Below are 12,806 nucleotides of genomic sequence, written 5' to 3'. Positions count from 1 at the left end.
CAGCGAGTTCTGAAGGCCCCCCCCCCCCCCCCCCCTTAGCGCCGTTGCTCGGTTCGCGGCTGCGTCTGAGAAGGGGGGAGGCCAGGAGGGGTCGGAGGCGCCGAGGTGAGGGGGGGCTCAGAGGGCGGGTTGGCCCGGGGGGCTGGGAGGGAGGCGGGTACAGGGGAGTAGGAAGGCGGAGGGAGGGTGCGGGGGGCTGTGCCCAAGCGCGGGGCAGTGGGGTGGGGGGGTCCCCTTCTGTACGGGGTGTCCACTGGTTCCCACAGATACCCCTGGATCGATATTAATAGTTAGGCTAGGGAAGGGTGGGGAACCTCAAGCCTGGAGGCTGGATGTGGCACCCAAGGCTCATGCCCCCCTCCCAAGCATTGGGGAGCCTTCACTGGAGCTCCAGCTTCCCTGCTGCCCCACCATAGAACTGGACTACACAATCTATTAGCCTGGGCCCATGTAGGCTGTGGTGTGCGAGGGGAATGTGAGGAATGACTTTCTCCTTCTCAGGGACCATGTCAGTGAGGTGGTTCTTTTTGTTGTTGTTGTTGTTGTTTGGTTTTTTGTTTCTCGCTTTTGTGCAGCCCCTAACTGAATTTTTTTTGTGGGTCAGCAGTCCCCCCGGAAAGGTTCTCCCAACCCTGTGCTGGGGTATACACTTGCTACATATGCTTGTAGAACGGTTTGATCTTTGTTTAGGGTAAAACTTACCAATTTCCACCCCCCTTCTGTAACATTTTCCCACAACAGTTTTCTTATTTCTAAAGGCAAATTTCCTTGGATACCTTCCCAGATTATTTGAATAATCAATTGCTGATTTATTTCCTGGGCGTTTGTACAGGCTAATCCTAGGGACACATTTTCTTGTACTGATCCCCTAGTTCCTGCTAACAGTAACATTTCCTTTTCCTCCTGTGATTGACATACTGGCAATATTCTAGAAAATAATTGTTGTCCCATCCCTAATTTTGATAAGCATGCACTGACAGGCTTTCCCAATTCTTGTATTTCAGCTGTGCTTGTTTGCCAGTATCTCTGTAGTGGCATCTAGTATTCCAGCTCCTAATGCAGTTCCACCCAAAATGGTTTCCAATACACGCCTTGGGGTTCTTTTTCTTATAGGTTTGACATGATACCATAATTCTAGTCATGCTGCCTACTCCTAATGGAATGAGGCACCGTGAACACCTTGGGCACAATTAACCCAGTAAGGTCCAGCTGTCACATTACCGAATTGGAGGGAAGCAGCCAGATCGCTGCTGCACCCCTAGGTAGGGGTGTTGGCCTCAGAAATTGGTATAAATGGGAGCCATGTGGGGTATTGAATGGGAGCTTATTGTTTGCTGATCTTATGTACGCTATTTATGTGAGTGTATAATGTCTGTGTGTGTAGGTAAGAATCTGTAATCTGTGTGGAAGCTGAATATTTCTCTGAATGTGGTTAAGCATTGCTATGGACAGGCTGATTAGCCAGGTCCTGTGGGACAATGGCACTTGATGGGCCAAAGACACACCCAAAGAATGGGGGCTGTCACCTGAGAGCAGCCAGCAGGAAACACAGAGATTGGCCTCTGACCAGATGACCTGCTGCATACAAGAAGAGGCCAGGAAGGAGGTATAAAGAGGCCATGTGGTCGATGCCATTTTGTCTTCAGCTCAGCACTTCATCCCAGAGGCAGCATTGCAGGGATTGAAGGGCCCGAAAGACCTGTGGACCCATCCTGATCTTAGGATGTGCAATAAGAACTTTTAAACCAGCAGCTGCAACATCTCTGCTAGAGCCTGCATCGAGAACTGGGAGATTCGGTGCATGTAACGTACTGTACTTTAATAACCTTACTCTCATGCTTTTCTTTCTTGTGTTAATAAACCTTTAGTTGTTAGATGCTAAAGGATTGGCCCAGTGTGATTTGTGGGTAAGATCCAGAGGGTAAATTGACCAGGGATCTGTGGCTGGTTTCTTGGAACCAGACAGAACTTGTTCGGGGTAGGTGGGATTGGGTGCTAGGACCCCCCACCAGTGTGTATGAGGCCCTGGGCCATCTGGGGCACGGATATTGCTGGGGTGTCGGAGGGGTTTTGCTGGGGAGGCTTCAGGCAGGCTGCTGAAGCGCTCTGTGGGACTGGTTTGTGGCCTGTTTGGAGAGGTCACCAGTCTGGGGCCTATAAGGAGCCCCGGATTTGAGCAATTCGCCCTGAGCGGGCGCCCTCAGCTGTGCCCAGACACGGCCCGGTCCGTCACAGTGGCGTAGTCGGCAGGATCCACAGATCTTGGTCAATTGAGCTTTGGGATCAGGACTCCACGCTGTCTAAATTTGATTTTTAATACTGAGAGTTTGGTTGGGTAAAGGGCAGCCGAAATGAGTCAGTGCTAGTATGAGAGCCTAAATAGAGAGGCTCTGAAGGATTTGTGGTCGGGGAGAGGCATTGCCTTTAGGAAAAGGGCCTCTAAACTAGATCTGGTAGTGTTGTTACTAACCAGAGATGTGGATGAAAAGGAGCAGAAGCGAGCCAAGGAAGCTGCTGAAAGAAGGCGGAAGGCAGATGAAGAAATTGCTAAGAGAAAGCAGGAGATGGATCGGGAACTTGAGATGAGAATGGCAGAGTATGCAGAGAGAATGGCAGAGTATGCAGAGAGAAGGGCAGAGAGGGCCAGACGTCAGCTTAAGGAAATGGCGGAGCATGCAGAGAATATGGCCCTAGCCAAGGAGGAAAATGCTAGACTTGAACTTCAGCTTAAGAGACTAATGGAACAACAGAGACTGTATCATCCTGAAAGTTCGATATATAACCGTGTGGGTATGTGGTCTGACTATGACATGGCAAATGGTTGTAACCCAGCTAATGTTGTGACCCAGCCCCAAAGCATGTATGGGCGCTGTGAGGGGGGTACAAGTGACTCTGGGAAGTTCTCTGAGGCTGGTCAGTCTTATTGTAACCAAGGGGAAAGTGTCTCTAAATGCGTGCCTGTGGCAGATGGCTGTGTGTCTGTGCAGGGGGGCAGTGAGCCTGTGGGTGAGGGCCTGTTTGATGTCTCAGAGGTGAGGCTGTAATCAGAACCAGGGCAGGAAGAGCCCAGAAGTCAGGGAAATGTTTCTCTGGGGCAGCCTGGAGTGGCTGGCCAGCGGGAAGTTTTAGTTGAGGAGTTGGTGGCTGGTGAGGTTTGTGGAATTGAACCTGCACAAGCTGAAATTGAGTTGTGTGAAGCACAGTGTGTGCAAGCTGGCAATTTGGCTGGTGGAAGTAGCAGTGGGGCAGTAAAGGAAGCTGTCTCATTGGCTAGCTGTATGCCTGAGATTAGCCAGGGGTATTGGGACAAGGGAGAAACTGTCTCTGGTTGTCTGTCCGTGTGTGGGGAAGAGTTTCTTCCTTTGTCTGAGGAAGGTGCCCCACAGCCTTTGAAGGCTGAGAGCAGTGTTGTTGTCCCAGAGCTGGGTCTGGATATGGCTAAGGCCCAGGAAGGGGGTAGCCCAAGGTTTGTGTCTGCTGGGGAGAGGGATGAGGTGACTCAGGTAGAGTCAGTCAGTGTTTCGCCAGAACCCCAGAGACCAGACAGTGGTGACCCTAATATTGTTCCAGATGCTGTTGTGTTGCTGGAAGAGGGGGGAGCGACTCTGTGGGACCAGGGAGACCTCTTAGCCCGGGCACAAGGAGAGAATGAGGGTGTGTTAACTCTGGAGCCTAATGATGGTGTGGATGTTTACAGCCATCTAGAGAGCTGCACAGGGAGTGGAGGTGCCGCTGACCCTGTCTCTTGTGAGTCTGTCTATGTGCCTGAGAGGGGATTATCTGTGAATCCACCTGAGGGGCCAGAGATAACTCAGGGAGTAAGGGAATTGCAGGAGGAGTTGGTTGTGGCTCAGCAGGGTAATGCTGCTGTGGAGCCAGAGAAGGGTGAACTGTTGCTTAAGGAAGCTCATAGGGAAGAGAGTCCTGGCAGTGCGTGTAGCAAGCAGTTTGCAGTAACTGAGAGAGGTGATGATGCCTGGCTTGGAGAAGGCATTCAGGAGAAAGCTCTTCCTGTAAAAGGCAGCAGCTTGTTGTGTGAGGCACTTGTTGCAGTGCCTGAGGGACAGAATTTGTCCATTAGCAGTGACTCCACTGATTTGGATGTAGACAAAGCCAGTGTGGATGGTTGTGAAGTCTCCAAGGGAGACTTCCAGATGAGGCAAGAACAGCCAAAGAATTGGAACAGGCTGATAACCCAGTGACTGTGTGTGACCAGCTGGCTGGGAAGTCAATGTGTGTGGAACAGGATTATTCCCAGGTGAATGAGGAGAGTGGGAAGTTAGTGTCTCAGATTCAGGAGAAGGACTGTGTAGCTAAGTATGCGGAGCAGAATAGCTGTGTGGTCACTCTCCCTAGGATGCAGGAGATGGCAGTTAAGCTCCCATCTCTGGACATTGTGGACACTCATAATCAATCAGGGAAGTTGATATCTAGTTCCATGTGGAAACAGAGGTTGGAGGTGGACAGAGGAGAGACTTGGGAGTCTACAGCTTACTGCTGTTACCCCAATGAGTGGGGGAAGGGGGAGAATTCTAGGGCCATTGTGAGCCAGGGAGTCACGCCCAGCCAGCCCTTTGTCTTGGGCAGGCCAGAGGTTTCAGGCATGGAGCCCAGAGGACAAGGGGGAGGGGCAGGACTTGCTTTAGCCAAGAAGATTTGCAGTTTGAACCTGAAGGGCCAAAACTGCAATGGTGTGGGGCCAGAGAAGGGGCCTGATGGAGAATATCAATATACACCTGAGATAGGATTGTTCTTGTTACTGATGTTAATTCTTGTAACCAATGTATTATTGTGGCAGAGAATTGTAAAGGTATATAATGTGCATGATCTTATGGAAACACTTTGTAACTTGTCAGGAAATGTGCCCAGTGACAGACGGTATATAAGGGGACATTGTGATGTTGCTAGTTCATGGTTAATGCTTGTAACTAGTCTTGGGACGTTTTACAGGACAAAAAGGGTTCCAGCCAGAAGGTCCTGTGTGGAAAAGGGAAACTGAGGCACACCACCATTTTGTTTTCGTGGCTAAGTGCAAAAATGCCTACACGATTTGGGGTGAGAATACCTGCATTCACACAATGTTAATTGTTGTTCAGAGAGTTGCCAGAGCTGGCCTGGATAAATTCGCTATTTTCTTCAGCTCGGGGCAAAATCACCTGACACACTTATGGATCATGCTGCAGAAGCAGATCCAAGTAGCTGTGGTTTTTACCAAGTTCTACCTTGGGTTGGTGAGACAGTGCAAGGACATAGTTGTCAATAGGGCAGACCTTGCAATAATGAAACCTATTTTAGGCGCACTGGGTTCTCATACCGACATTCAGCTCTGTACTGTTGTTTCTGCCAGTGGGTAGAACATGTGATGACACAGAGCCAAAGCATGGGGAGGGCTGTGATGCCCTCAGTGATGTTACTGGCATCACTTCCTGCATCAATTTTGCGTTGGGGGTGTCACATTACCGAATTGGAGGGAAGCAGCCAGATCGCTGCTGCACCCCTAGGTGGGGGTGTTGGCCCCAGAAATTGGTATAAAAGGGAGCCATGTGGGGTATTGAATGGGAGCTTATTCTTTGCTGATCTTATGTACGCTATTTATGTGAGTGTATAATGTCTGTGTGTGTAGGTAGGAATCTGTAATCTGTGTGGAAGCTGAATATTTCTCTGAATGTGGTTAAGCATTGCTATGGACAGGCTGATTAGCCAGGCCCTGTGGGACAATGGCACTTGATGGGCCAAAGACACACCCAAAGAATGGGGTCTGTCACCTGAGAGCAGCCAGCAGGAAACACAGAGATTGGCCTCTGACCAGGTGACCTGCTGCATACAGGAAGAGGCCAGGAAGGAGGTATAAAGAGGCCATGTGGTCGATGCCATGTTGTCTTCAGCTCAGCACTTCATCCTAGAGGCAGCATTGCAGGGATTGAAGGGCCGAAAGACCTGTGGACCCATCCTGATCTTAGGATGTGCAATAAGAACTTTTAAACCAGCAGCTGCAAGATCTCTGCTAGAGCCTGCATCGAGAACTTGCATGTCCGTATGTCCAGTCTTCTTTCAGTGAGCCCATTTCACAGGGCCCATTGTTCTTCTCATTTTTCTTGGATCTGGCTTCCATCCCCTCTCCAACCATTGCAACTGCCTGGAGGGGCTTGTCTTCCATGTCTTACCCCTTTACACTTCATTCACTCAATAGGGCAATCAATTAAGCAGAAAGGGAGGAGAAAGAGACATTCTCTTTACCTTACTCATTTTTAGGGACTATTCTACAAGATACAAAGTTTTAAAAGACTTAATACTGTTAGAGAAGAAACAGGTGACCCTGGTGTGGATGCGGTAAATGGAACTGCTTTATTGCCTACGCACATTTACCTCGGTCATTCAACACAACGTCCGAGTGGCAACAAATTGGCATTAGTCAGACACTTTTATTTATTTTAGTATGTGAATTCACATTACTATCATTGCTTTTCCTAAAACCTTATTTAGTAATGTTAACTTCCATAAAATGAATATTAACAAGCAAATAATGAATACAATTATACCTGTCCCTAAGTACTATTTATGGAATTTCCAATTGAATCAGCACTTTCTACACAACAGACTTTCTGAATCAGCAGGTTTCAGAGATTACAAGAAATGTAACCCAGAAGATATTTTATACCACTCCAATGAGGCTAAGCAAAAGACACAACAAAGTAGAGCAACTGCCGGCTTATCTATTTTTCTAGGCTGCAAAAACAGGGAAAGAGCATGTTCAATGGTAATACCTACTGTGGCTGAACTCCTTCCTACCATCCCAGACCCCTCTTCATTTTACAGAGGGGCAGCCCGTGAGCCTAGGCAGACTAGGCAGACAGGGGCGCCGATTGCGCTTTCCGCCTGGTGCGCCAGCTGCCGTAGCTGGCCTCAGGCCACTCCTGATTTTACATATCCCAACAAATACAATGATATGTAGAAAACTTGTAAAAGGACTCGAAACATAATTAAAAACTTCAATGAGAGAATGATTAATACAAAGATGTATCTACTCCGCTATCATTGAGAAGCACTAAAATGTTCCAACAAGCCCTGAGACTCCAAATGCAGCTGCCTGCTGCTGTTTCCCCTCCCCCTCCTTCCCTGGGGGAATTGTAGTCAGCAGGAGGGAATACCCATTGGGAGTGCAGGGAAAAAGGATTTGTGAGGGGGTCAGCTGGGCTGGGGGAAAGTACCCGGGAACCCGGGCATGGGGCTCAACTGGGCTGCAGGGGAGGCACAGAAACCTGTGCACAGGGCTCAGCTGGCCTGTGGACATATGTGTGCATGCAGGGAATCAGTTCGGGGCTCAGCTTGGCTGTGCAGGGAGGGAGTGCCAGTGTGGGGGGGCAGTAACGGGGCCTAAAATGACCTCCGCTGGTCCTGAAAAATCTTCCCTCCTGGCCACACACTGCACCCTCCCTCAATACTGCTCCCTCCCCCTGTCCAGACACTACTCCCAGCCTGCTTCTGCACCCTACCTCCTATTCAGACCTTGCAACTCCTCCCCCTTCTGCGTCCTATGCCTATCCATCCCTATCTCACTCACTGGCAGCCTTGTGACAGATACTGAACCCCTCATTTTTGTCCCCACCTTAGGACCTAAGGGTGTCCATAAAATTAACCAGAAAAGAAAATCTGGCCTATGGGAAGCCCTGAACCTCAGTCCTCCCTGTCCCTTTCCCTCAGCCAGGGGAGCACCAGAGGAGTGAGGAGTCTGAGTTGGGGGCCACATCAGTGAGGTTGGGGGTTTTGGGAGGAGTTTTTTGTTTCTCACTTGTGTGGTCCCTAGCTAATTTTTCTGTGGCTCAGAAAAGATTGCCTACCCTTGCAATCAATAGAGAAAACATTGAAACCTTTTGTGTTGGACACAAATTAATAGTTTATTTTATTTAAAATGAAGTTTGATATAGGCATTTGCCCCTTTGAATCACATGGATGCGTCGTTTAAAGGGACAGACGCCAAACAGCTGATCTATGGATTAGCTGTGTGGTGGCTGTCCCTTTGAACCACTCATCTCTGTGATTGGAAAGGGGCAGCACCGGGGAGCCCACGGGCAGCTGGAGACTCCCTAACTGATCTCAGGCTTCCTGGGAAATGCTGCAGGGAGCCCAGGGTCAGCTGGAGAATCCTCTGCTGATCCCGGGTGCCGTGGCTTTGAAATGCTGGGGACTCTAGTGCATATCAAAGAAGGCACCCGGGTGCAGCCCGGAGTCAGCGGGACTTCCTGGGCTGTACACGGAGTTCGATTGACTAGTTGAGTACTCAGTTAAAATGTTAAATGTTAAAATGCAGTTAACATCCTTAGTTAGGTCACACTGGCTCCCAGTCCCCTCCGACCATCTCCTCTCCACAGCAAGTTGGATTCCCCGCAGAGAGAGGCAGATCTTGACACTGGCACAGTCCCTGCTTGTGGGGCACCAGATCCCTCACAGATGGGCTGCTCCAGATAAGAGTAACCCCTGTCTGCAGCAGGCACTCTGTGAGGCTGGAGCAGCCCCCGGGCCTGACACGCTATGTCTGGGACCTGGGTTAATACAATTACAGTATAGTTGCATGGGGCCTCCTATAGTGCCCAAACCCATCCCTATTGGTAGAGAATGGTGGGAGTTCTTAAAGGGAGGGGTGTCATATGACACCCTGTACTTTCAGCCATGTGTCTATCTTGACCCTGGAAGTACTACCCTCCATGGGTGGGAGCTACTGTGTCACGTGGGCAGGGCCTAAGGGGTCAGGGACGTGGCTAGCAGTATCAGAGGTGTGGCTAATGTGTTCCTATTTTTGTGTCAGGAAATATGGTCACTGTATGGTCATAGGCATGCGCATGGGGCATGCTGGGTGTACCCAGGCACACCCTAATGTTTCAAAGGGCCACCTGTGGTGCAGGGGTGTGAGCCCCCGCACTAGAAGGAGCGCCACTTCGACGCTCTGGGGAACTGACACTGTGCCGGGTTTGCCCGCATGCGCGGCCAAAACTGGCAGGTCTTAGGACCCCACAGAAAGAGGTGGCAGGGACTCAGCAACATCACCCCGCTTCCCCATGAAGCGATGTGAGTTTAAACCCCGGGCGGGAAGGCAGGGGTGTGTGCCCCGGGCAGGGGATCAGGTGCAGCGTGGCTGGCCCGTGGGGGGACAGGAGCAGTGCGGCTGGTGTGTGTGTGGGGACCCGGGGTTGGGGGCAGTGCAGCTGGCCCGGGAAGGGGGGGATCAGGAACAGCATGGCAGGCCCGGGAAGGGAGGGTCCTGTCGGGAGCAGCGTGGCTGACCCGGGGGCGGGGGCAGTGTGGCTTGCCCAGGGGGGGGGGGGCCGGGGTTGTGGGCAGCGTGGCTGGCTCGGGGGGGGTCGGGTCAGAGGCAGCGTGGCTGGCCCCCATATCCCCCCAGAGCTGCTTCCTATCCCCCTTTCCTCCCAGCCCCCCTGTTCCTCCCAGCCAGCCCCGAGTTCCTCTACTTCCCCCACCAGCTCTGCTTCCTGCCACTCCTTCCTCCTGGCCAGCCCCAACCCCCCTGCCAGTCTCTTCCCCCCCCCCCCACGATCAAGTGTGTCCAGTTTTTTTGGGGGGTGGGGGGTCTACTTGGTAACCTTACCAGTTGCATTTCCACAACGTGCTCAAGGACAGGGCTTCTCCTTCTCCACAAGGCGTCAGACTCAACTAGAGGCTCCCAGTGCCGATCGCGCCCCACCTCCTGGCTTTTTTCCCCTGCTGCCACCAGGCTTCAGTCTGGCGCCCAACCAGAAAACCAGGAAATTCCAGACATTGTACGTGTTGGGTATTTTCTGGATTTTTTTTTTACTAGACAAAGGGCCCAAAAACCGGACTGTCTGGTAGAAAACGGGACTCCTGGCAACCCTCTGAGTCGGACCCGGTGCAGGCACCTAATGATGGGGACTACTGGAACTTTGGGAACCACAGACTGCGGGGTGGGAGTTTGTGGCCCAAAAGGGGGCTGAGAAACCTAAGAAAGACAGAGTAGTGGGAGCACCAGAAGGGTGACAGTCAGGGCAACCCTAGATCTCTGTTACAGACCAGCTGGCAGCTGCTGGAGGAGAAAGGAAAAATAGGGGGAAAGGGTCAGAGAGGAAGGGGCTTGTTCTGAGGGGAGGGGGGCAGGTCATGAGAAGAAAGGGGAAGGCACCAAGGGACAGGGTGGAGGAGAGAAACAAATGCCAGGGGACCAAGTGGAAACAATGAAGAAAAGGGCAGGAGGGGAGATGTCAGTGAGAGGGAGAGACAAGATGATGCTAGGAGAGGGGAAGGGCTTTGGGGGCTAGAGGAGAGAAGGGGAGGTGCTGGGAGAAGGCTTGAAAGAAGGGGAGGGCATGAGGAAGGCAGGGATGGAGCAAGGCACGTGTGAGGGCACAGAGGGTCATGACGGGAATGGGGGCAGAGGGTAGTGAGGGGGTGGGCATCAGGGAAAAAGAGAGCAAAGGGGGCAGGGGCTTCATTTGCCTTTGCCAAAACAACAAATCTACATGCCTCTGACGACAGAGGCATGTAGTTTAGACGTACCCTTAGAGGGAACACTTCCCCCAGCCTCTCCACCCCCCGAGTTAATGTCACATACATTGGGTTAATGCAATTGCAGGATAGTTGCATGAGGGGGGTTTGTTGGGGGCCAAACTAATCCCTATTGTTAAGAGGATGGTGGGAAAAATCCTTAAAGGGGGGGAGGAGTGAAAGTGGCTAATGGGAGTCAGAGTACATTTTTTAAAAATTCGTTGGGTGCACACCCTAATGAAATATGCTACGCATGCCTATGTGTATGGTCACAGCAGTCCCAAAGCCAGCATGCATCCGGACTACTCAGTCCTGACTTATGCAGCCCCACGAGCTATCCCTCTTATCGACTAATTGAATAGTCAATGGTAATTCCATTGACTACTTGATTAGCTTATTAGCCGCAATTTTACATCCCTAACCTTGAAGAGCACAGTGAGAAAGCTGCCTTCTATTCCCATGCTGGTTCATTTCACCCTAAGAAGGGAAATAAAACTTTTTCTCTGCCCCCAGCCCTGCTTTGCATACTTGGCAGGTGGCTCACACCCTGGTAACTGTTACACTTTTGTCCCTAGTGTAAGAGCAAAACCCCCATACAGGAGCTGGCAGCATCTCCAACTGAACTAAACCCCAGCTCCTCCCCCACCCCACCCCACACAGTGCCTGGCAGTGTCTCCCTACTTAGCCAAATCCCAGCTCCTGACTCCCCCACCTGATTTTTTTTCCCCTCCAGCCCCTCTTCTGCCTTACTCTAAAGTTACTTGACCCCCATCCTGGTCAGATAATTTCTGCCCCCTGCTTACACTTTGCCAATCTCACAGCTGTGACGTGCCCCTGAACCTTTTTTTAATGCTTGTGAAGCTACAAGCAGCCTCTGAATCAAAGTGTGTACAGCAGCTCTAACTGAGCATGCTCAGTACACCCTAAGTAGTGCATTCTGACAAGCAGCTGCTTCTGTCGCTACAGCAGCAGCGTAGGGGAGGGGCTGATTCCTTTCCTCATGTTTGGCGGATCATAGGGGACTTTGTGCACTTTCCCTGTGTCCTGGACTGGGGTTGTGACCTGTTGGGATGTGATAGTGTAGTCAATTAACCGGTAAACAAAAGCAGCTGCCTGTTTGCAAGACACAACAGCTAGCATCTCACCTAGTACACACTACCTCTGACTCATAAGAGCCAGAACTCTACCACACAGCAAAGATCTGGCCTTAATGCAACACTGTTTACCACGTATTAATTAATAACATAAGATTTAAAAAAATCATTAAGGTCTGAGTTTTAGGTATCAGCAACACTCCAAAAAGTTCTGTTAAAAGAATCTTTTTCTTTCTGGCCATAAGCCATTAATGCAGGGGTGGGCAATAATTTGGAGGGGGGGGCCACGCCAAGAATTTAAGTGGTCGAGGGCTGCACTGTTCCGTGTTACTCATGGAGGATATGCAAGAGTCTGGGATGGAGGTTGGGTGTGGAAGGGAGCTTGGAGTAAGGGATTGTGGTGTGGGATCTGGGAGGGAGTTTGGGTGAAGTAGGGGATCATGACGTAGGGCAGGAGTGGTGCAGGGATCTGAGCTGTGACCAGGAACAGAGGTGTGATGTACACGCCACCATGCTTTATGAAATAGACTTATGGACATGAGTGTATAGAACTCAAAGGTGCTCTTTGAGCAAAGTATTTCATGTAACCCATCAATCTTCATGTCATGATCCACTGGTTTTGTTTATCTTATTTGGTGTTTGTATCACTTTTGTGTGTGAAATTAAACACATGGAGTAGGGAATACTTCATGTTTTTTGCAGTGTATAAATGGAAGGCCATCAAGTGGGGCCTCAGAGTCCAGACAATCATATGCAAATAGCCTTTTCTCCTTAAGGCTTAGCAGTTGGTGGGCAGTGGCCAGGTGACTCCCCATACCATAAGGCAGGGGTCTTTCAACCTTTTTAAGCACAAGATCACTTTTTGAATTTAAATGCAATCCAAGCTCTACCTCAAAACCAAATACCCTTACACCTTCTCCAAGGCCCTGGCCCTGCATACTCCATCTTCCTTCCCCCATTCTCACTCACTTTTACCAGCCTGGAGCAGAGGGTTGGGGTGCAGACTCTGGTCTTGAGTTAAGGGATTTGGAGTGCAAGAGAGGCCTTGATCTGAGTTTGGTGCAGACAGGTGGGGTGCAGGAGGGATTCTAGGGGCAGACTCTGGGAGAGCGTTCGGATGCAGAGGTGCTCCAGCTGGGCTCTGCTTACCTCAGCTCCTGGGTGCTGGTGCAGTGGGGCTAAGGCAGGTTCACTCTTGGC

General features: G+C 50.8%; 1 protein-coding gene across 1 annotated transcript in view; it reads left to right on the top strand.

Moving 5' to 3' along the window:
* The first annotated feature begins 37 nt into the window (after positions 1–37).
* The window catches only part of LOC149522252 (uncharacterized), a 55,070-nt gene continuing 42,301 nt past the window's right edge, over positions 38–12,806 (top strand). The window contains exon 1 of the mRNA XM_089771032.1: positions 38–105. The gene's annotated coding sequence lies outside the window, so the exon portion shown is untranslated. The remainder of the gene's footprint in view (positions 106–12,806) is intronic.

This window comes from Pelodiscus sinensis, chromosome 19 (assembly GCF_052426305.1).
Source record: "Pelodiscus sinensis isolate ZL-2025 chromosome 19, ASM5242630v1, whole genome shotgun sequence".
Taxonomy (NCBI): Eukaryota; Metazoa; Chordata; order Testudines; family Trionychidae; genus Pelodiscus; species Pelodiscus sinensis.
Note: the sequence above shows the minus strand (reverse complement) of the source record. Positions and strands in the feature narration are given on the sequence as shown.